At 40.8% G+C, this 24,073-nt stretch overlaps 1 protein-coding gene across 1 annotated transcript in view; it reads right to left on the bottom strand.

Annotated features, from left to right (window-relative positions):
- The window catches only part of hivep2a (HIVEP zinc finger 2a), a 109,640-nt gene that overhangs the window by 84,170 nt on the left and 1,397 nt on the right, over window positions 1-24,073 (bottom strand). The window contains exon 2 of the mRNA XM_072362113.1: window positions 14,872-14,924. The gene's annotated coding sequence lies outside the window, so the exon portion shown is untranslated. The remainder of the gene's footprint in view (window positions 1-14,871; window positions 14,925-24,073) is intronic.

The following is a 24,073-nucleotide window of genomic DNA, read 5'->3' on the forward strand; positions in this document are numbered from 1 at the left end:
CAGGATTTTGTGTTATAGGTCTTTCTTTTTCATATTCCCACCATTTGGTTTAACAAAACTGTTTCTAATCTACCTCTTGTGACTCAACCAATTTTATAAAAGACAAATTACTAAAGTGCCCCTTTAATAAGGTCAATCTGAACGGTAATATAAAGCATTATCCCCTAGATTAACTTCAAAGTAGACACCACTGATCTCACATGTGATATTAATGCAACTTATACTGTATATTCCAATCAATTCCTTGCTGGTGAACTTATTTAACCTGAGTTTAAACCCACCAGATGGACTTTCGGTGAAGTACGCTGATGAGGGGAATCCAGGTTAAAGCCATTAACCTTCACTCAGGCCTCCCATTATACCAGATCAAGTACAGTGGAAAAAAGAGATTAAAAAGAGCGCCCAAGTTAGTCATTTCTGCTTTAGATGAGATTGACAAAGATAGGAGCGCAGCTCAGTATCAGGATTATGTTTCAAGAATCTTTAGATTTTGTATTCACACACATTATAACACACTCATTCAGTTTAGTTGTGACCGATGTTCACCTTTAGCTTTCCCTCTGACGTAACAGCTCAGGGAGGGAAAAGAGAGCCAAAACAACAAAAATCTGGATTTCCTCCTCTATACGAACACACACACACACACACACTACTCACAACTTCCTGTGTTGCCATTGCACCATTCAGTATCAAATATGCATCAAATTATATAAGAGAGACTGTTACATAACCAACTCTATCCCTTCTCTATCCCAGTGAGCGCATGTGTTTTCATGCTGAGGTCTACGGCTAATGAAGCCATCTTTGCAGGGGCAAAACACAGAAACAGAGGGGGAGAAGGAAGAAGGAGGAGAGCAGAGCTAAATATAACTCCTCTGGGCATGAGCAGCATCTGAGAAACAGGAGAAGAGGGAAATTATCAGTGGAGAAAAAGGAAAAGTAGCTGAATAAAAGTGTAAATTGATTCATAAAAGCAAACAACTCTTCCCAGTTTCTATGATTTGTATCTCCAGGGTAAACTAACGCTCAACCAGAAAGACAGATCCACTTGACTGCTTTCCAGTAACATCCACAATGCACCGTTAGCATATCCTGGCCCAACATGCTCCACTAAACTCTCCACACAACATCTATCCTTTCATTGTGAGCACATTCCCTCTGAGGGTACACACCGTGTTCAGGGTTTGTGGACTAATCACACTCTGTTGTTCTCATGGTGTGGGATTTACAATCTCAAACACACAGCGCAAGCAATCGGCTCAAGTTGGGTTTAAAATGTTCCAACCGCATAAATTTGGCCAAGTTTGTGCGAAAAGTCAATAAAATAGAATAGAAACATATTTAAATGCAGTGTGATACGACAGCAAAGTTAAATGACAAAGAAAATTCCTACAGAGTTGGTTGGCAAACTTTTCCTCGGTCCAACATCATCCCTTCTATTACTTATCAGGAGTTACCAAAGAAAGTAGACAGATAAGACTGAATAACACTCAGTTGGAAGATTATTATTAGTTGAAAGTTTACATTATGATTGCAGGTTAATAATAAACTCAAAGGTTAAATCCCAGATCTTAATATAAAAACAGAAACTGACTATTTAAGTTGTTACAATGGTAGCATCAGCATGAGATTACCACAGTTGTTTTTACTAGTTCAACTTAACTAGCATGTCTTTAGTCTGTAAATTATGCATTTTTACCAACCTGCTTTTTACTAAAAGTAGGTATTTAGGCAGCTGATATCTGTACGTTATAATTCCACTTTCATTCCCGATGAGAAACTCGAAAAGACTGCAGAAAATTGACACAAAAGTTGTTTAGACCCCAAAAAGGCAGAAAAGAGAAGAAAATTTAAAGATTAGCAACTTATATTCAAGTTGTGAAGCTCTACCTCCATCTGTATACGTCAGATTCATGAATGTGGAAAGTAAAATGTGAGAATTTTCATATATCAGGAAATGAGAAGAAGGTTTGTTCAGAAAATACTCAAAGAAACAACCAGAACATTACATGTATACACGTGCACGTACTGTATGAGTCTTTCTGCCATTATCTGAACTGAAGTGAGCCAACAATGCACCAAAAAAATTCAAAACACTGAGGAGCTTAAATATGATCCTTAACTAGGACACAAAATACATTTATAACATTCTTAGCTGAAGGAGCTGTTGATGCATGAGGATTTTAAAAATGCTGAGCCATCCCTCCTCAATGTCAACCACAGGTGGAAAACCTTCCTGCGTACTTTCCAGAATCTCTCAGCAGCCTTCACTTCAACATGCATACACTGGCTGAAAGCAAACAGAAAATCACCCCACAGAAAGAAACGTTACACATACAGTAGAACTGCAGCAGCCTCTGCCCGGCGCTGGAATCCACAGCTCTGACATTTCTGCCCACCACAAACCGAACTGGAAACCTTTAACGGCCTGAGGTCGGACTGAGAGAGAGATGGAGATAAATTACAGTGTTTGGTTTGGTGAGGAGAGCAGAAACAGCGACTGGGAGTGTGAGTGGGTTCATGTGCTGTAAGACACAGTCCCGTCTCACCAGAAAATGTGCGGTAGGTGCTTTTGTCCACTTTCACGAGATGTAGCCGTGTCAATCCATGTGACAAACTGAAACTAAAACGTAACTGGGATCATGAACCCAACACTTAATGTTCTGCAGTTCCAGAAGCATGTTTTATTTAATGCATCATGCAAAAGTGTTCACAATACAATGCTGCATTCTGCTCTAAAAGCATGTGTGCTCATGTAGAATATGCAAGATAGCAGCTTTTAGAACCTGGCTTAAATAGGCTTAAAACAAAGCAAGAAACACAGCAAAAACTATGCAAAAATGACAATGACTCCCGGAGGAGGCCTGTTTCGAGTCTGAGACGCGAGACAACAAACGCACAGCCCCCTCGGGTTCTCAGACGAGAGTCAGGAACAAGCAGTAATCCCTGATCAGTGAAGCTTTGGGGTATAGCAGGAGTATAGGGAGTTAAAAGTTCACTGATTAAACTTACAGTCTGATTGTTTAGGGATCAGAAGGAGGATTTTGAACCGAATACTGAAATTGACTGGAAGCCAGTGACACTAGAATGACAGAAGTCTGGCTGCAGAGTTATGTACCAACTATAAGCGGGTGACAGTCTGGGCTTAAAACAGGAAAAAGGAGAAAACTCTGGATTTCTGGAAATTGACTGAATGAAAAATCAATTACACAAATATTTACAGCTAAATGCCAGACTACAAAAGTTATGCTAAATGATTACAGGTTAATGTACGAAAGCACACACCAGGACTATTACAAACCTCTTTTTAGCAGAACTTCTATGTAGGACATCACTTCCTGGTCTTGCACTGATCAGTTTGAACTGAGTATCAACATTACATGCAAGTATATCAGGATGCATTTGGAGGAAGAGTCTCATCCCAGACTTTTAAAGACACAAAACAGCCAACTAAGAGGTTACTTCTGACCCAAACGTCTCCACCTTTGCCGTTTTTCATGTCGGAGCCATTAACTTCCCAGCTGATTCTCTACGAGCTCTGTGGCTGGACTTTGACTAAAATAGGCTATTCTAAGTGGCTGCGTCTGTATTAGACCCATTATTTTTATTTTATTGTCACTAGCCACACATTTCCAGAACATTCTGACCACGAAATCAGCATTTTCAGACCAAATTTAAACTAAATCAACTTTGAGGCCTGTTTATCAGGCTCGTTTGTGAAATGCGGCAACACACATCTCTTATTAAAAGGGGAATATCATTTCAAGATGCAAATATAACCAACATTCATGTAAGTGTTGATAATCAGGGACTGGTCCACTTTTATTTACAGTTAATCCATAGAAAAGCGTTTCATTTATTCAAACTATGTTCACAGCAGAGCAGGTTGTTGTGCATCATCTTCTTAGTATAGAAGATCTTTGATTTCATTCAGTTGCACAGTTCTTGTATTTTATTGGATTTAAGTTAATCCTTGTTTGTAATTTGTACTATAACTCACAGCTTGTTCAATAACTTCCTTAGGTCTAAGGTTATCCTCTTTCGTTTTAGCTCCGGGGAATTCATACGTTTATTTTTTTAACATACGCATGTCAGGGACTTAACTGAAGAGGAAAATTATGATCTTGAGGCCAATTAGAAGTAATTTAAACAGAGTGTAAGATGTAGCAACATTTAAACAAACCTAAACAAAGAATGCGGTGAACAGAGAAAGATTTCCAGAGCCGTGCTTATGTGATGTGTCACCATGCGATGCCAAAATAACCCTTTTCAGAGCCGACTGTAACTGAACTAGTCTTAACTGATCCCATGCTTTCACAAGGTATTCCTCTTGTTTTTGGTGGCACTGAAACAAATGAAATGAAATGGCATCTTTCAACATATCTAATCCACTTCTCCCCGTTAATGTCTCACAACAGTCCGGTAGTACTTCTGTCCACAAAACTGGGTTTTCTGAAATGCATTGCCCTAAGATCACTCACAGCTGTCCTACTTCCTTACAAAGTGCTTTACTTTGATGCCAACAATCACAACTTTTGAAGCTGCGTTACCACATTTACATTTCTATTGAAACTACACTCATCTGAATACATTTGCATAGATATTTCTGGCATTCCTGAACTCCATATTTAATATCTACTGAGACGGGGAAATGTACTGACGGCATTAAGGTAGTCTAACATAAAAACACACACAGACAGCTGACAGCTGCTTCTGATCCTCCTGCGTAGTTTAAGTTAACAGAGAGGTCTAATATCACCAAGTTGTCATCCAAATCCTGTCACTGACACCCGCAGTGTGTGTGGTTGTGTTTCGAGTGTGGAAAACACATCAAGTAGGTACTTTCAAAACAAACAGTGAATACATCTAAGTGTCTTTTTATTTCACCTCATCGGTTAAAAGACTAAAACAGGAAAGCGAGCAAGAGAGAGAGCGAGACCGCCGCAATGACAGATGAAAAGAAAAAGGAGGATCTGTTTGGAATTCTTTGGCACTTTGGGATAAAAGAGAAGATGGTGGAAAAGGAGGGTAGAGGAAAAGATGGCAGGAGAGAGGGTGGATAAAGGAAAATGAGAAAATTTAAGAAGTGAGGAAAATAAAGGGGGAGGAAAAAAAATATGACCGATGGGGGGAAAAAAGAAATCTTAAAAGAAGAGAAGAAAGTGTAAGATATAAAACAGAAAAGGTGGAAACCAAGAAGGTAAGAGGAGCAGCTAAAGGTAATTAAAGGTAATAAGGAAAAGACAAGAGAAGGTCAGAAGGAAACAGAAAAGGAGAGAAAGACAAAAAATTTGTAAAAGGGAAAAGACAAGGAAGAAACTAGATAAGACAGGATGAGAACATGGGAGAAACGGAGAGAGAGAGGAAAAGGGGATGAAAGAGAAAAGAGGATTGAATCCAGAGATGGATAGACAGTGCTTTGAAGAGGAGTACGAGAAGGAGGGAGGAGAGAGACGGATCAGAGTGAGTGAAGGATGAGACAGAAGGCAAATGGATGGAGAGATGGACAAACTGAAAAGAGAAGGAAAGACATACTCTGTGATTAAAGGAGAATGAGAGTCAGTGACAGAGGGTAAGAGGGGTAAAGTTTAAGATTCACAGAGGAGAAAAAAAGAAGAAGAATCCAGTAGTTTCTTTTTAGGTTTCTTTTCACTTTGTTTCAGTGGTTTTATCAATAAAAACTTCAAAGCAAGATAACAGATGAGCAAATTATACGTATGTTCATTTATGATGTGTCACAGAACAGAAAATCACAGTTTTCACCAGCTGGAGGGAAAAATACATGTTTGAAAATAAACTTTCTAAAAGAGGACAAAATTCACAAAAAAAAGGAGTATAGAGTCGGGAGTCTGTGGGGAAGCAGAAAGCTGTGTGCTGTACTGGCAGTAAGGGGCTGAGACACTTTTGCATAAATACACACAAAATATTCTTGTTTTTCTTGTGTATATAACACTTACTCAGATGCAAATCTTCTGATGTAACTCATCATTCAAAGGCCACCAGAGGTTCACCTGGACAGACTGAACAGGAAATGCAACAAAAGGCAGAGAAAACTACTTTTTGAAGAAGCCTAGGTCCTTCAATATTTGCAGATGGATGCTGCATATCTTTCATAAGTCTATGGTGGACAGTGCAATCTGCTTCGCAGCCATCTGTTGGTGCAGTAGCATCAGAGCCAGAGAGGCAAAGAAACTGAACAAACTGAACAAGAAGTCTGTCTCTGAGCTGGGGACTGCTCTGGACTGCTCATCTTCTTCAGCTTTCATGCAACAAAGAGAATTACATTGCAATTCCCCTTGCAGTAACTGCTTATAATGACAAAGTACTAACAGGTGGGAATGAATGACAGCCACAGAACTGTGAATCCAAACTAGTCTGACTCACAGGGCCAAGTCTCCTCTTATGCCAAAGCCTCTGAAGAAGCATGAAGGATGTCCTTTGTCATCAGTGGTCTAATAAAACGGTTGCAATAAGATACACAGCCAACATAATTCTGCAACGATTACTTATTAACAAGCAACATAATCTTCAAAAAGCAGCCGAAATAGAGGTCAGAGCCACCTGCAACTATTTACCAACTATACTCCTTAATTTCACTTGCCATTTCTGTCACTGTTTACTTGGTATAGGTCCCAAAAAAAGATTAGATCACACACAAGTCTTAGTTTGGTCATGGAAACGATCTACATTAGCTTTAGAAATTTAGTTTAAAAGACAGAAGACTTTCCCTGACTTTTACCATGATGGTTTCCCTTTGATCCAGTATCTTAGTGTTTGCTGATATCTTTGTCCTGTCCTTGCAGCTCACACTGGTCAAGGCAGATGTTGCCTTTCCTGATGCATGCTCAGGATGTGGGAGTGAGGTAAAGTGAAGACTTGACCCTTCATTTCCATTCCATTTCTCACCCAGCAAACTACATAGATGTGCTGAAGTGGTACCTAGTGTGATAAAGTATGCAACCAAATAGTTGGGAGGGATCAGTTTTAGCAGTTTGCCCACTAACCACAGGGTTGGTTCTAAACCCCAACATTCAAAATATGACGGTGCACTAAGTCTTGCTGGTGGGCCCTTGTAATTCTTTTTGACACATTTGTCAGACAGCTTAGAGAACCCATTATAATCAAACTGAGCTGACAACAGCTTCATAAATGCTGCAAAATTATAATCTTGTATGGGTGATTACATTTCCAGGAAGAACTCTGTCTCCTTGACAAGACTTTGATTTGACCATCTCTGAGGTTTATCCAGCAGAGGCTGCAGGAGGTTTTAAAGGATCTGCTGGGGGGTAGGTTTGTTGTGAACCTGCAAATGAGCAAATAATCCGTTAACTAGAGTTGAAATGTCAGAGATTGCATGCATCCTTTCCTTTCACTTTCTTCCTCACCCACCGGGACTCAAACAGAGCTTTAAGTGGTGCTGGACTCCTAACTGAGAAGACTAATGATTTTTACAACAATCACCAAAGCGATATGTGTAAAAATGTACACTCCCCCCCATACTAAACACTTATGTCTGTAAAGAAGACTGACATCAAAACCTTCAGCTGGAGCACATTTTTAGGTTGTGCCAGATTTACTTTTCTCCATTTGAAGCTTAGCCTGCAAGACCACTCTAAGCGCTAACCATCGTTAGCATGTGCTAATCCCTCCTCACTTGACGAACGGGAGGCATGAGGTGCTAGCCAGCTGCGCTAGTTTTAAGCTTTAATACTCTGAGAGTAAATAAGCTAGCGTGGAGCTAATCACTTCTAATGCCATGCATACAGAGTTAGCTTCAGAGATGGCTAGCTACTGCAGCAGCTAATCCTGATGGCTAAAGGAACAAGCTCAATCCTTCACTTTCCCAAATATGTCAATTCTAGAAAATGCAGCATGAGATTAAGATTAAGAGGGTGAAAAATAGTGCAGAGGAAGGAAAAGAGATGTTGCATGTTTCTTTGAGATTAATTAACTTAACTCATATCTGTCCTAGTGAGGTTGACTGTAATAACTCTCCTTATTCTAACAGAATTTTGTTTTGATTGTAAATGAGACAAAGACACAAAATAAAAGGATGCTGAAAAGAACAAGTGGGGCAGTGGGAGGGACAGTATGACATTTTGAGCATTTCCTTCAGCTCGCTCTGCTACTCTGAGGTCCCTTATTGTCTGGTTTCCTTTGCGAGGACAGGAAATGATGTCATGCTGGTGTGGGCACAGAAATATCTTGGTAGCTCTTATCTTTAAGTGTTTGTGTGTGTCTGCACAAGTGCTTCACACTGAAGCACCTGCTGCTCCCTTTCTCTCCCCGGTCTAAAAAAGAAAAAAAAAGAAATCACAGCCTTCATTCCAAACCCTCATCCTCCTCTTTCATTTCCTCCTGCTCCTCCTCCTTCCGTCCGTCCGTCACATGTTATAAACCCCGAGAGGCAAGGCACTGACATGGGCTACAATCTCTCTATCGCTCTCTGCTTCAGGCAGGAAGCCTCCAAGTGGCACAGCAGAGGCAAGCCACCTGTTCCTCCCTGGCAGAGGAGATCAGGGAGGGATGGAGGGGAAGATGAAAAGACAGGAGGGTGGAGTATGGTTCAGACGAAGGAGTGGAAGAAAGGAGGAAGGGGGGAAAAGGGATTTAGCAAATGTGTATATATGGGAGAAAGTAGGATAAAAAATGAGAAACAGATCTGGAGCAAGGGATGAAAAAGAGGAATAGAAGACAGGGATAATAACTAAAAAGTTGGGGAGGGAAGAAAAAAGAGATACAAGAAAATGGGAAAGTGTAGGAATAAAAGAGGGGGCAAAGTAATCGATGGATGGGTGTTGGGCCAGGAAAGAAATGACTTGCACAAAAGAAAGGAGAGAAATAGGAAAAAGATGTGGCAGAAAAGGAGATTGGAGATATAAGGGAAAAGTATTACAAAAAGCAACTGGATGACTGGAAGTAGAACAGAGAAAATGCTGAAAGTGACGGGCTAAGACTTGAGGAGGAGAAAGCCGGGGATGACCAATTACAGTCCCTCCTCTGTCTCGCTTTCCCGTATCCTCCTTTCCTTTCTGGATGGTTCTGGAGCAGAGTTCCACGTCACTGCAGCAACAAGTGATGCAAATGTTACTTATTAAAAAAGAAAAATAAGCCCACGAGCGGGTTTTTCACCACCAGGACACTGAAAGTTACATAATTTGTAAATGAGAAACACTGAAGATAGCTTCATCTTCAAAGCTCAAACATCTATTTTTATGTAAATAGAAAAAGGCTTTTTAATGGACATCTTTTATGATTCCTCTTTTTCTGCTTTTGGTGACTGTGGGAGATCTGTGTCGTACCAATCAGACACTCCACTGAGTCTCATGTCTTTGCCTTGGGCACCGCAGCTCCACCATTAGGTTGCAGGTGGAAAATTACAAGTTTTTACTATCTTTGCTAAAAATATCACAGATCAGCTTCAAACCTTGCGGCCCAAAAGTCACAGAATAGATTATATTAGTCCATTAATCACAAACAGGAAGGGTTGTCATATTCAAGCAACTTTTTTATGCGCCATCATGAAACCTTCTTCCTTGTGGCTCTTATACACCAAACTGATGTTGAGAACTAGTAACAACAAAGGAGCCCCCAGCTGGGTCTCCTCAAGTCATGAGCGTCTGGGCTTACGAGCAGCACTCAACAATACTGCAAAGATCCCATTCAATATGCCATCTAAGCCTCTGAGAAGGGACTCTCTAGCACATAAAGGGGCCTAACCCATCACACCATTATCATTTAATCATCAAAGAGGTTTGTGTGTAGTTTCAGGATTTGTTTAGTGAGAACTTTCTTACAGGGATGGCGTTGGTTTGGTCTTCAAATATGAAGAAATTGCACTAAATGGCTCAAATAATTTGTTCCCTGGCTGCGCTGAACAGCCAGTCAGAGCTGATTAAATATGCTAAATAAGCTAAATTATAAATGAAGTTTCACAATGAAAAGATGAGAAAAACATTTGCTGATGCGTTCCGATGGCCGACTGTCAACTTGGTTCAGTTGACTTGCAAAATGCAAAATTAGTGAGTCAGCTGTTTTTTTTCATATTTAAGGCTAACTGGTAAAATTAGTAAGCTAATACATTGCAATCTTTTGTGTAGCAGGTACCTTTCAATGTTTTAGGCATGTTTTACACCCACTTGAAGTAGTTTTTGCACATAATCAGTCAATCAAGTCTCTCCTTGAACACGATAAAACACTACAAATATTTGCTGACCTGAAAGAAAAATCACAACAGCTCAACAGAGTTCCTGAAGACTCGTCTCCATTTTTCCTCTCGAATATGGCCAAGATGGCTGCTTTTTGTTCGCGTCTTCTTCAAGTTTTGTCCCACTTACAGTCATGAAAAACATAGCCTTTGCCACCACATTTGAACACTATATAACCTAGTTTATTAATTCCAAACCAGATGTACATTTCTGTAGTTCATGAACATATTTCCATTTAGCTCAAATACAAAAGAAACAGAGCTGCTAGCATCAGTGCAGTCTTGCTGCCATTGTTGCCGGTTTCCCTGTTTTATGACTGGAAACTTTTTTAAAGGCTAAAAATACAGAGAAAACATACACACATGTAGTCATTTACTGAAAGGACACATGCAGAGATTGATGCAAGCAGTAATGCAGAAAGGAGTATAGCACCTCATGCACACAACACACACACCTTTGAGCAGGAAGTGTGCAGGCTGCAGAGGCAACAAAGCCATCATTTGCATGATGAACGATGCGGAAGTGAAACTAAAGCTCTTTATTGTACCGCACTGTACTCACACACACCACTAGACTCTCATACTAACATACACCCAGTCTCACACACACACACACACACACACATGCACTGCTTTCCATTCAATTTGAATGCACAAACAAAGAGGCCTGTGGACTTCTGGTTACTTAGAGGAAATGAAAACCAAACTAACTGCTGCTGTCTCTGCAACATTAATATCCCTTAATGCTATTCAAATACTGTTGCTCTGTTATCTCTCTTACACACACACACACACGCACGCACGCACACACACACACACACACACATACACGAAGGCCGTTCATTTTTGACGCAGCTGTTGATCAGTACACATGATCATTATGCGGTCTGTGTGTGCATCTCTGCACATGAGTGCGTTTGTGCAGAACTCACTCTTCATGCGATGCCGTCAAGGGCACAGCTTGCATCCCGTGTACCAAGCTGTGGTCACCATGGTAACAGAACACACACTTCTTCTTCCTCCTCACCTCAAGGCTTTTTTCTACTTTCTTTATCAGAGCGTACAAACACCTAGTGGGAGTGGAGGTGAATGTGTGTTTCAGTCATTTCCTGGCCTGTGTTAGCCAATGACTCAACGGAGACCAAAATGAAGCTCTAATTGTTTCGGGGTTTTTTTTGTTTTCACTGCGCCAACTCAGTGGTTACCATGGCGTCCACATCTCCATCTGATTCCCCATTCTTTGTTTCCTTTTGTTATATCACCTCATGTTCTTGGTTTTGCAGATATTTGTCAGGGATGTAGTACATGTCATTCGTTCTTCCAGGCAGAGCTCTTTTTTACTTTGAGTTTGTCTTTTTATGGTTGTTTTTCTCATTAAATCTGTCTCTTTCTACTGTATTTGTCTTGTTATTCATGAAGTTCTTCTTATTGTCACAATTATCATGAGAGAAAAGACATTCAGAACTTCAGAGAAGGCAAACACTGAAGCTTTTTGAGCGATATGAGGTGCAACATCATCTTATTCATGTCACCTCTGTGTTTTCAGTGCTATTAGTTTGTCTATCTGTCAGAAGTCTGCTCACCACTTATACAACGTATCAGCCGGCATGACAACCTGGCTTAGTTTAAGGATCAAAAGCAGCATTATATGGTCACCTCAACCATCACAACAGGACCATCTTCATGCCAAGAAACAATGCAATGTCTTGAATGGATGAATGATGCCAGCAAGTCTGCTGAAAGTTGCATGCGTCAGCGATTAATGACACTGTAAAAAAAACAACCTTTATAGCTCTGGTATTTAGTCTCTGAATAATACACAATTAATCCAGACTTCCAGAGAAAAATCATACACATGTACAGTACCAGCTTTACTGCTGACCAACATCAGCTGCCAACTATTGTCCTGTAAGATAAAATCTTCTGAGCAACGATAATCATTTTCCTCATAGATTACTATAACAAAAATAGACTGTGTAAAACTGTTTCACAGATTAAAAGTCCATTATCTGTACTTCCCCAGGCAGAAAAGCTAGTTTTACGCTCAAGGCCATAAACCAGAGAAATTAACCTTTTGACCATCTCTCTCTCTCAGTCATCCAGTCGATTCATCACACTCATACTATGAACCCACAACGTCATTGTGTTCATCAGGCTTATTTACATGTGCATTTTTTATTGACGCCACATCATATGAACACCAAACTGCTTCATAATTTGTACTCAATTTCACTCGTTTTCCATTGGAAGAAATTTACAAAGCACATAAAAACAAGGATGTGAACAGAGACACATGTTTGGTCTATTTCTGCACAGGTTGCCACATTTTAAGCAGCCGTTGACACTTGTCACCTTTCATGTTTTCATAACCCATCTGACACACACACACACACACAGCATGTGCATTTCACTGTGCACAATCTGCAAGCATCCTGTGGATTTTGTCTGCTGTGTGTTTGCGTGCATGTGTGTGTGTGTGTGCAAAGTTTAAAGGCCCTCACAATCCTGCTTTGAGGTGCAGATAGTAATCTCTGCTTTACATGATCTATTTCTGTGCACGGCCCGACACAACCACGCACATGCAAGCGCAGACTCGTGGGTGACAACACACACCACAACGAGGAGGGAATGATGAGATAGAAGGAGAGGAAGACGGACGATGGTTGGAAGGTGCACTTCATATCATCCTTGTTGCCAACCGCTGGTATACAGGAAGAGGAAGTGACACTGCTGACACACATTCACACATGCATACACAACACCATCTTCTGCTATCCATCATATCTGTAACCAGCACTCATTTAAAAAGCAAAGAAATCAAAAGGCCAGTCTCTAATCTTCAGCCTGCAGCGTCACACCTCTTCCATCCATCATAGGTTAGTTTAATCTTCACCACAGCAGCCATTTCACAAGCCTCCTTCATGTATTATCCTCCATGTGCTGCACAGTAAGAGTATTTTTTACTTCAACCGCCATCTTTCTTGCTTTAGCACTATTTATTGTGTTCTTTATGTTTTCATGACTCTGATCTTCTCAGTATTAGCATCTCGTTCTACAGACCGTCGGCTCCCCTTAAATATGAAACCTGATCTGCTCCATAAAGCTAATTTTCAACCTGATCAAAACTGTATGCCATTTATACACTAAAAGCAGCATTTCTAAACAGGTTTTTTCGAATGCAGGTACATGTTCTATAACATGCTGATTAAATCCTTTCCCTTCACCAGCGCCCTTGGTGCTCTGAGGGCTACAATGTATTCAGAACTGATCCAGAAACTACCACCAACTCCAAGGTGACAAGCCTGTGACTACGGCAACATGAAGAGATGGCCGACTCTGAAATATCTAGGTTAGTTATCAGCAGGACTGTGAGTGAGCTACCACCTGGATCACAAACAAGTTATACTGACTTAATCTCATCTGTTTGTGTTTCATACAGCTCCAGTTTCTATTTCAGAGCTCCAATGTGTGACATTACAGTCAGTAAATGTGTGTTTCTGCAAAGGAAAAGTGAGCCGCGCCCACTCTTGTCACCCTGACTGCACCAGTCTAGTTGAAAATTAGCATGTGCACATGGGTGTTCCTATCAATGCTGATCAGAGCTGGAGTCACATAAGTTAATTATTGGAATAATTGGGACAAACAACATCTATATACATATCCTTATTTGCTACAGTCTTTATTACATGTGCACACGCTCATTTTGTCATCGTAACATCCGAGTACTTCAGCATCATTAAACTTTTTATAACGTCTGTGTTTTACCACTTTCAGCATCACGAAACAGTGCGTCTCAAAACTAAAATCTGTGTGCTTACAGTGGTTAGTAGATACTAAAATATCAAGCAGTTCTGAGCATGCAAAGAGAAACTTTACATGATGGCAGGAACATTCAGCTTTGTCATTTACACTCCCAGCCGAGGTCACACCTCCAGTAAGGAAGCTGGCCGGTTGCCCCGGCAACCAGTCGGGAGAAAACAGTGAGTGTAAGTCTGGTTAAATGAATACAGCTCAACTGCCTCCTCATCTCACCGTCTGTTTCTCTGTGTGAGCCTCCCTCTCTTTCTCATGACAAAAGAATCAGCCATTTTAACTCATAATGAAGGTTATAAGTACAACAAACGTTCTCTCTTTTTTATTGTCCTTATTCTCGAGGGACTTCAACGTGGACCTCAATGAAACTCTTACACTTTATTAGAATCAGTATAAATTTAGCTTTAAAATATACCACATTTTACCTCACAACTCTGCTTTTACACATATTTTTTTAAGTTCTTCTTTTAACAGCTTTTTATCAACCTACGCACGCTCGTTTTCTTCTTGTTTTCTTTGCCTCATTTAATTAACAAAATTTCACTAAATCTTAACAGCTTTGCTGGAAGAAAGTTTTCTTTTACTCGTTGTTGGCTGATTTTATGACTGACCTTCCTTCACTGTACCTTAAATGTCATTTCATTTATGTTTTTCAGTTTTAAAGTAGCTTCATCTGATAACAACTCAACCTTTTCTACCCCATAACACTGCTTACTGTGCAGAGTACACTTCATGTGACTTCATGACCCCATTTTATGCATTTCTATTGTGTGCGTTATGACTGTGATGAGGTGAGCGGCATCCACCACATACGTGCACGCTCAGAGTGCTAAATATTCTGTGGTTCTTACCTGGTGTAACCGTTTCTCCTCTGGTCCAAATCATCAAGTCTGCCAAACTGCCCCTGGGGTAGAAAGGGAGAGAAAACCTGTGAGCACAGTAATTATTGTTAATGCTGCTGTTATACTGCGTTTCGGAGGGCCCTGCAGGGTCCAAGTGTCGTCATCTGTTGTGACTATTCAGACATGTGAGGGAGTATTGGGGGGAAGGAGTTTCCCCATTTCAAAATAAAGCTGTAATGGGAATATAGTTGAAATATAAACGCAGTGCAGCAATAAAAGCATGGATCGATAACATAATGTGACTATTTCTTAAAGCTAAAAGTTCAGATTTTCTCAGTCGATACATTTTATTGTGGAATTTCAGGAATATATAAATCTAAAAAGTCTTGCTTTTGTAAAATCTCCATGACAACAGCAGTGACATTGATCCTGCGGTTCGCAGTCAAACCGAAAACATCCTTTCTGTCCTCCAAGTCTTGAAGTGAATTCTGAGAACTCAACAGTGACATTTCAACTCATAGTTGAATCGAAGAATGAATAAATAAAGTCAGATGACATTTCACCTTTGAGTTTCACATCACTTTAGTCACTCGTTTGTCAACTTGATTTCCAGTTGCTCTTTTTTCATTCCACTGCGGTTTCTTTTACACCTGCTGAGATTACATTTCTTTTCATCTCAGGACAATTTTACCTTTTGTATGAGTATGTGAATGGGTGACTCCAAACCCTCGGCATATCGGTAAGAGTCACCATGTTTTCACTGTGCCGCCACAAACTCCACGAATCCGTAGCAAAGCATAAGAACGGTACAGTTTTGACTTCATTTGCGATGAGAAACGCAGGTCAAATCCATCAAGTCATTCCTCATATATGTAAATCAATAAAATGCTACATTCACTACAGATTTGTGAAATACAGCTAAATGTGGCAGCAGCAGAACTATCAGCAGATCTACTGATTGGCATCGGTTCATGAAGGTTAACTCGTTTGACACCGAGGGGCTTAAATGACCATTTTGGTTAACGCACGTTCTTAAATACGTCTTCCATGCGTCATTCAAATTTCCTACATTTCCCAAAATGCTTTCGGACATCCCCCACTGAAAATGCCAGCATTCTGGGTTTTACACACACGCAGAACTCACGGCTGAAGCCTGAAAGTGAGAGTTCCCCACACAGAGAAAATTAGTGCATATTTGGCGCCTGAGATGTCAGAAGTGTAAAACAGTTTTAGCATGTTCTGGTTCTGGTTTCATATCTGTGGGTGTAAATTCCTCCTGATATGACTGATGAGTGTCGGCACTAAATAGCGGCCGTGTATATATTCTGAGTGACTAGCAATCAGTATCTTGTAAATACCTCACCGAATCAGTCACAAAGGTCACAAATAACTTGATTTATACACAAAATTTGACATTGTTTAATGAAGTGACTTAATGCAAGTTTAAATTTGGAAGACATGTTTAAGCTTTAAACTTAAAGTAACCCTCAATGTCATGAAATAAGTTCTGCTAAAGTAGACTGTGAGATTTACATCAGTTTCATTTATGTAATAAATGGTGCAGCACATGCTTAGTTCAGTTAATAACCAATATGTGGGGTAGCCTTCTCTCGATATCCAGAAAGTGTATTTTCTTGTTATTTATCAACTAGCTGGTGGGTGCACAGTTAGATGCTGCTAGCATAACACGCGGTTGGCTCAGAGGGCCCAGTTTCCTTCCTCATACACTGCGCTAACAGAGCTCAAGTAGGTCCTTGCTGTATTGATGGATAATGTTCCAGCTATCGAGTCAACAGCTAAACTGGATGATTTTATAGTTGTAAAAGTTCTATTTACACTGTAATATCAGTGTAAATAGAAGCTTGTACAATGTTTTTCCAAAGCACAGCCTCTGTGATCACACTGGCTGTAAATGGCACAGTTGAGGTGAACCGAATGTTGGCTGAGCCGTTTGGGATTTCCTGATTACAAAACACTGATTTAGCTCCTCTGTCTGATGCATAAATGCATGAAGTGGGAATAATCACAAGCTGTTGAGAAAGTAGGCCAGTTTAGATAAAGGTCTCCCTCTGTTTTTTTCTTCAGCTCACTCTGCATCATCTGCTTAAGATGCCACGACTGCACACAGCTCCAGCTCCTCCATCTGAATAGACAGATTGGGTTTCAATATCAGCTCAGAGGTGGACGCTGAGCACGAGGAAGACGATTACGATTCTCTCAGCTTATTGTTGTCTCATAAAGAGTTGTTGATCGGCAGCATGGTGACAATCGATTATCTGAGGGTTGGAATAATGCAGGAACTGAGAAAAAGAGTTTCCTTTGCACAGCTGTGGACCACACAAACACACCACTGGGTGAATAAAAGCCTGCAGACAAGACAGACTCCTGTGTTGTACAATTTATCAACATCTCAGTCTTTCTCCAAACTCTTCCTGCTCTCTGTTAGTCCAAAGTTCCCTCTCCTCTCCCTTTATTTCCTTCTTTGAACGATTTAATCTTGCCCTTTTTTCCTTTGCTCCTCCTCTTAAGAGATCATTCTCTCTGTCCAACTTTTCTCACCTCCTCCTCTTTCCTCCAGACGTCCATGAAACCAAACCAGAGAGGAACAACATACCCAGAGAAGCCAGTCAACCAGCTCATTAGGTTTTGTGTGTGCGTTGGTGGGTGTGTCTTAATAATTTAGCCATCGCTGTCAGGACCTCAGTCACCAGAGCGCTCTCAGGTTCCCTTACAGCTCTCAGGTGATCTCGCACACACACAAAAAAGGTGAAATTGTGCAATAGCAAAAGCAAGAACAACGATACTGTGAGATAATCTGTAGATCAGGTTGATGTGGTGTTCATAGTGCTGTAGGTGTATTATGTAGCGATGCAAATGCTATTTGTTAGTGATAATCTGCCAGAAGGTGTCCGATACAATGTTAGGTGAGGCTAAAATACTAAGAACAGTGCTCCTATGATCTCAATATGTGGTACAACTGAATAATCCAACTAAATCTTAGAGTGCAAATATTATTCATTATTAAGAGAGCCAGACTTTCTTGGAACCTTTTAAAGTCCTCTCGAACAATAGTTCTGAAGGTCTTTTTTACTCATTTTCAGTCCAGTCCTTAGTCACTGGCTGCTTGTCACAAAGACACATCATTTGTTCCCATTTCTTTAGTTGCATCTATGAAAAACAGCAAAGATAACACAGTTTGACAGACAGAAAATAGGATTTCTGCAGCAACAAGGTGATTCCCAAAGAGCTATTAGCTGAAAACTTGGCATATCTCAGCATGGTGTGCAGTGTGTCCTTAAAACATTTGAGGAAACTGGACAAGTGGAGGACAAAAGAAGAAGTGTCAGGCCTAAAAAACTATCTACAGCAGATGAACAGGATCTGAAAGTGATGTCCTTAAGAAAGAGGAAAAAATCCAGCTGTGACCTGACAGGACCTGAGAGATGCATCTGGACCTTCAGCTGATCCATCTACTGTTGGCCCAAGCCTCATCAGAAATGGTCTCCATGGAAGGGTGGCTGTCAAGAAGCCGTTCTTAAGGAAGGGAAACAGGGAGAAAAGGCTGAGCTGTGCCAAATGACACAAGAAGTGGACTGAAAATCAGTGGCAACAGGTCTTATGGAGGGATGAATCCTCCCCAGAGCCCGGACCTCAACATTATTGAAGCAGTGTGGGATCATCTGACAGAGAACGGAACAAAAGGCAGCCCACATCCAAAGAAGAGCTTTGGGATGTCCTTCAAGAAGCCTGGAGAACTATTCCTGAAGACTCCTTAAAGAAATGACAGAAAGCTTGTCTCAGAGGGTTCAGGCTGTGTTGCAGGATAAAGGAGCTCAGACCAGATATTCACTTTAAAGCTGCTTAGAACTGAACAAACTCTGTATGAATGGTGGTGTAATGTTTGCTCATTGTTAAATAAATCACTGCACCCATTTCTCCAATTTTCCTGGAAATATGTAAAGACTTTTATACACGACTGCACATGGTTTAAGTGCCCAAATATCAAAACACGACTTCATCACATACAGCATGAAGAAAGCACCAAAGGCCACTTCAACAGTTTTCAATGATTGGGTAATTTACGTAATCAACTAACAGCTTCAGTGTTTAATGTAAGGTGTACTCTACTCTGTAAAATCTATCAGTGGAGAAAAGTTGGTGCTTTAAGGTGCTCAGCCTCATCTGTACAGCTGACATTCTTCAACCCATCAGAACACTGCACGTCAGTGCCGTAATGAAAGCTGTGTGCGTCTGTGAGTTACAGCGTGTTGCCTCCTCACACCATGCCATACATCTGCAGTCATTTCAAATTCTCCAGCTATGATGTGATAATTGACAGCAAATGCGAGTCTAACACATGTGTGCAGCAAACAAGCTGCCCCACCGCCTGTGGTGAGACAGGCAGGCAGGCAGGAAGACAGGCTGCTGCAATATGGAACACACAAAATGCATAAAAAATGAAGGAGAAGATTATCAAACAGCCTGTCAGGATGAATTCAACATGAGATGCTGCTGCTGCTGCTGTTTTTACATGCAAACAGTTACGTAAGCCTCAGCAAATGATTTTGAACCAGCTCAATGTAAATCTCTTTGGCCAAATCCATCTTTCACATAAGTGCACTCAGATGAGGACTCCACTCACATCACATATCCTCCCATATGTATGTACGAGCACATGATGACTCACTATTGAACGATCTCTATGACAACCAGGCAAAATTGATCAAAACGGGAAGACAACCAGATATCATTTAAATAGTGGACACTCACTTTATTCAGCTTGTTCTCTTTCTCACAGCTTCACACAAAACTGTTTTGTTACAAACACGCACATACGGAGGCCAGTTTTTCATTTACAGGGTAAACGTAGAAGAGTTTATCGAACGTAAACAGGGCGTGGAAAGGAAAGTGGTCACAAACTCCAGCCTCATGATTCTAAATCCTTTTCTAATTTAAAAAATCAAAGCGTTTTCTTTCATCGTCAGTCTACCTTTACAGACAGTCATGGCTGGAAGTAGAAGTGTCCCGGTATACTTCTATTGATATAAAAGGAAGGAAACATTGATATGATTGTGATAATACTGTGATTTTATTTCAGTTTATCATAAGATCAAAACACGGCTTTAAAAAAGTTGTTTTTTGTAGGATTTTTTTCCAATTCCTTACTTCCAATTTCTGGTGTAGTTGGATTACCAAGAGAAAAGAAGACAAAATTTCCAAAGAATACAGAGTTAGCTGAAAGAAATGTTTTACCTTCAAGCTTTCTTTTGATATCATGATATTACTTCTATAATGGCTGCTTTCGGCTAGAATAACAGTGCAGTAAAAGTCTGACATCACGACAGCCCCAGCTGGAAAGACTTATTTTTTTAAGTTTTTGGCTGAAATGTCAGTTAACATAACAGAGAAGGTTTAAATAAATGAGGCAGCATGTTAGCTCTCCATGTCCTCCCTAAGCTGGGGAAGAATTGTTGATTAACAGGTGACAAAACCTACAGACATAGAGTTTTCTAACATGCAAATACTGTTTAAAGTGTGCACCAGACATTTTCACCCTAGTGAGCATCATCTTAGCACGGTGGCAACATTAAAACTAACAAAATGAATTAACACAACTGTGCAGCGGCACCCCACAGGACGGTAAAAAAAGAAAAACAATCAGGAAACGTAAGTGGAGTTGAGGGAGATCGGGTGTCCTGTGTTGTATGAGACTGCACAGTATTTTTAACCCTTGTCCTTGCCCCACAAATTGAGATGAGGCTTAAATTCAAAAGCTGTGAAGAATGCCAGTGAAATTGTGCACAAGGGGGTCATATGTAGGTTTAGCTGTCACCATCTTTGAGGCAGAGCAACACCCAACATGGGAAATTTTAAGAGGCACCACAGAATCACAACTAAAACTATACTAATTTTGGCAGAATACCATGAAATATACCACAAAATAAGGGAATCCCTGCTCCGTTTCACTGGAGAACATGTGATAACTGTATCTGTCCAAAGCAAAGCAGTGTTACGATCCATGGTGTTAAATTAATAGATGATAACGTATCCCCAGACCGCCGTATTTTATGGGGCAGAGTTCATGGGACATAACAGGACACACGAGTGTAGAAGTGTGTAACATAATCATTTAAGCTGTCACACCTGTGTAACCAAGTATTTTATAGGATGATAACCTGCTGTGCACATCAGCCCTGCCCCAAATGGTTCGTTGGTAAGAGTGCAGTAAGAGAGTCATTAACTGCATGTGGGAGGGACGTAGAACAGTACAATGACTGCTGAAGATGTTGTTCAGGTCTCAAACCAGCGACCGCTTGTGCAACAGTGTTCAAAATATCACAAGGGTCTGTGGATTAGCACCTCCCGCCTTCCCCTCCCTCCTCATTAAAAGCATCTGTGGCCAAGTCAACACTAGCGAGACGTTGAAAGTGGACGTCAACATGTACGAAGGTGTAGGAGACGCAGGACTCCGATGTGCTGACAAATCGAAATTTAAACTGCATCTGTGGAGGGAACATGTTCCGTTTTCAGATAAGGTTTGAAAAGCAGCTCCAACCAAGACTGGGAAGCTACTTAAAACTGTTTAATACCATTTAATTGGTCATTTTTCTGTTTCTTACAGGGGAGAATAAGATGTGAAACAACATATTTGGTTGTGGTTGCCAATTCACAGATACATTTGAGCTGAAAAGAAAAAGACAAAATAAAATGACAGCAGCTGAAATAACCAGCATTTAACACACTGCAGCACCCCCAATCAGACATGACAGCAGACTGTGGGACTAAACGGTCATTTTTATAGACTCAAAGACTGTCCTTTATTTAATCATACAGAACAGAGGCAGACTAATTTATCAAGGACAGTTTTTAATCATTCTTTTTAAATAATCACATCAGCCACTGTCTGAGCATACTGAGCCAATTAATAGGCAGGCACATCTGTGGACAGCACAGCCTCGTTGCTGTGGAAACATAAACAGCAGAAGAAGCGTGAAACATGTGGCCCTGCCTCTTTGTGTCAGTTAAACTATAACGCCAGACTTCAGTGGATGACAACCAGCAGCAGAGACTAAATTCTGGAAGAATAACTTTGGCATTTGGCAATATTAAACTTCTCTTTTTCCATCTGATGGAGTTAGAAATATCAAGTTTTTAGATGCCTTTTCATTATTGGTAATGTGTCCCACACACAAACATATGATTTGTCCCAAATTTGATTGATCATCCTTGTAAGGCCTCAAAATATTGTGATGCAACCCAATAATACACTGCACTGAGATCACAAAGCTGGAAAGAAGTCAACATCTACATATGCAACCGTTTTAAATCACTGACATAATGTATTCGCCTTTGGTGAGTCACACGCCGCTGACCTACAGAACCTTCAGTCTGGCAGCAATTCACCAGATAATACCTTTGTTGTAGCCCGGCCAGCAGGTTGGCACTGTTAAAGGTCATTAACACTTTAAGGCTGGGGAAGAGCAGGTGCTGACACAGCAACACGGCCACTTCCAAACAGAAATGCTCCCCAAACAGTGTCAGCGTCCCTCATGTAACAGTGATTACCGTCAACAAATCTTCCAGGCACACCGTCCAGGATTGTTGGTCTTCGAGTGATCGTTTCAGCTCCATTTCTAAGACTGCAGTTTGTTGTATGTTGTGTAGCGTTCCACAGACACGGAGCACCCATAAGGTCTAAGAAATAAAGCAAATTAATGTCTCCAACAGAAAATCAACTCGTATCTCACGCCTGTCCTCCCTGGTAACAGTGTATTTGTGTGTATTGGTGTGTGTGTGTGTGTGTGTGCATGGAAGCTCGCTCCTACGCAGCACACCGCGATGGCCATCTGAGGTGGCAGTGGGACAGATGGTACGTAGGTCGGCCTTCTCCCGTGCACACTCTCAAACACACATTAACTGCAGACATGCACACACCCAGTCACCAGCATGCGTTCTGACAGCAGAATGCACACTGTGATGATCTCTTCAGCTGCAGACTTCTAACCCCAACAACACCACAAAACTCATCCACAATGAGTTTCTGAGGCTGCTTTTCCTTTGCAGCTTTGACAAACAAACAGAGAAACATCTGCAGTTCTTCTCAACTTGTTTCACAGCTCAGTGACTTCTTCTATTTGTCTGATTATCTCTGCTGCACACAGCTTCTTGTTTCCAAAAATAGAAATACTTGTTCTTTAATCCTAAAAAAAAAGCTGCCCTCCATCATAAAAGGCAGCCAAATGTGACAATCTACTGTTCAAGTCTTTATCCAACTCTCATTTTCTTGTATTTTTCTTCCAAGTAGCCAGACTTTAAGACTTTGTTCTTGAGAAATATATAGCTACAGTTCCTGTACCCGACCATTTTCATTTTCAGAGGAATGTATATTTTGGTAGTTAAGCCACTTAACACTGACCTATCATTCAAACATAGAAATAAACCTCATTTGTTACTAGCAGCGTGTCACAAAGACACATAATTTGTTCCCATTTCTTTAGTTGCAGCCATGAAAAACAGCAAAGATAACACAGTTCTCATGGATAACACAGGGAGAAAAGGCTGAGCTATGCCAAATGACACAAGAAGTGGACTGAAAATCAGTGGCAACAGGTCTTATGGAGGGATGAATCCTCCCCAGAGCCCGGACCTCAACATTATTGAAGCAGTGTGGGATCATCTGACAGAGAACGGAACAAAAGGCAGCCAACATCCAAAGAAGAGCTTTGGGATGTCCTTCAAGAAGCCTGGAGAACTATTCCTGAAGACTCCTTAAAGAAATGACAGAAAGCTCGTCTCAGAGGGTTCAGTAGATAGAAAAGGGTTTGCACGTGTTTTAATAAATCTCACTTAAATGATCTCAATAAAGTTATTGTTCTCTCATCATGAATGTGTATTTATCTAATCACAGCATGCTTTTCACAGATGTTTTCGGTCTTATTTTGTTCATATTGTTTTAGTTTTTTCTTCCTGCAACGTATTAAACATCAAACGCTTGCTCTTAGAAGTAGACCGTCTTGCTGGCAGCCGTTAGGCAGCAACGTCCTTCAGCTGAGTCAGATGTGCAGTTCAGACCTCATCCTGGCACTCATCTCTCCTGCTGGGAGGTGTCCTTGTGCTGGATTTCTACCACCTGTTGCATATCATTCTGTTTGAACCTGCCCTTTGACCTCTGACCTCTCTGTGCAAGAAAAATGTCAGCATCCCTGAACAG

The sequence above is a fragment of the Leuresthes tenuis genome, unplaced genomic scaffold, assembly GCF_036924035.1.
Source record: "Leuresthes tenuis unplaced genomic scaffold, fLeuTen1.0.hap1 SCAF_13, whole genome shotgun sequence".
NCBI lineage: Eukaryota > Metazoa > Chordata > Actinopteri > Atheriniformes > Atherinopsidae > Leuresthes > Leuresthes tenuis.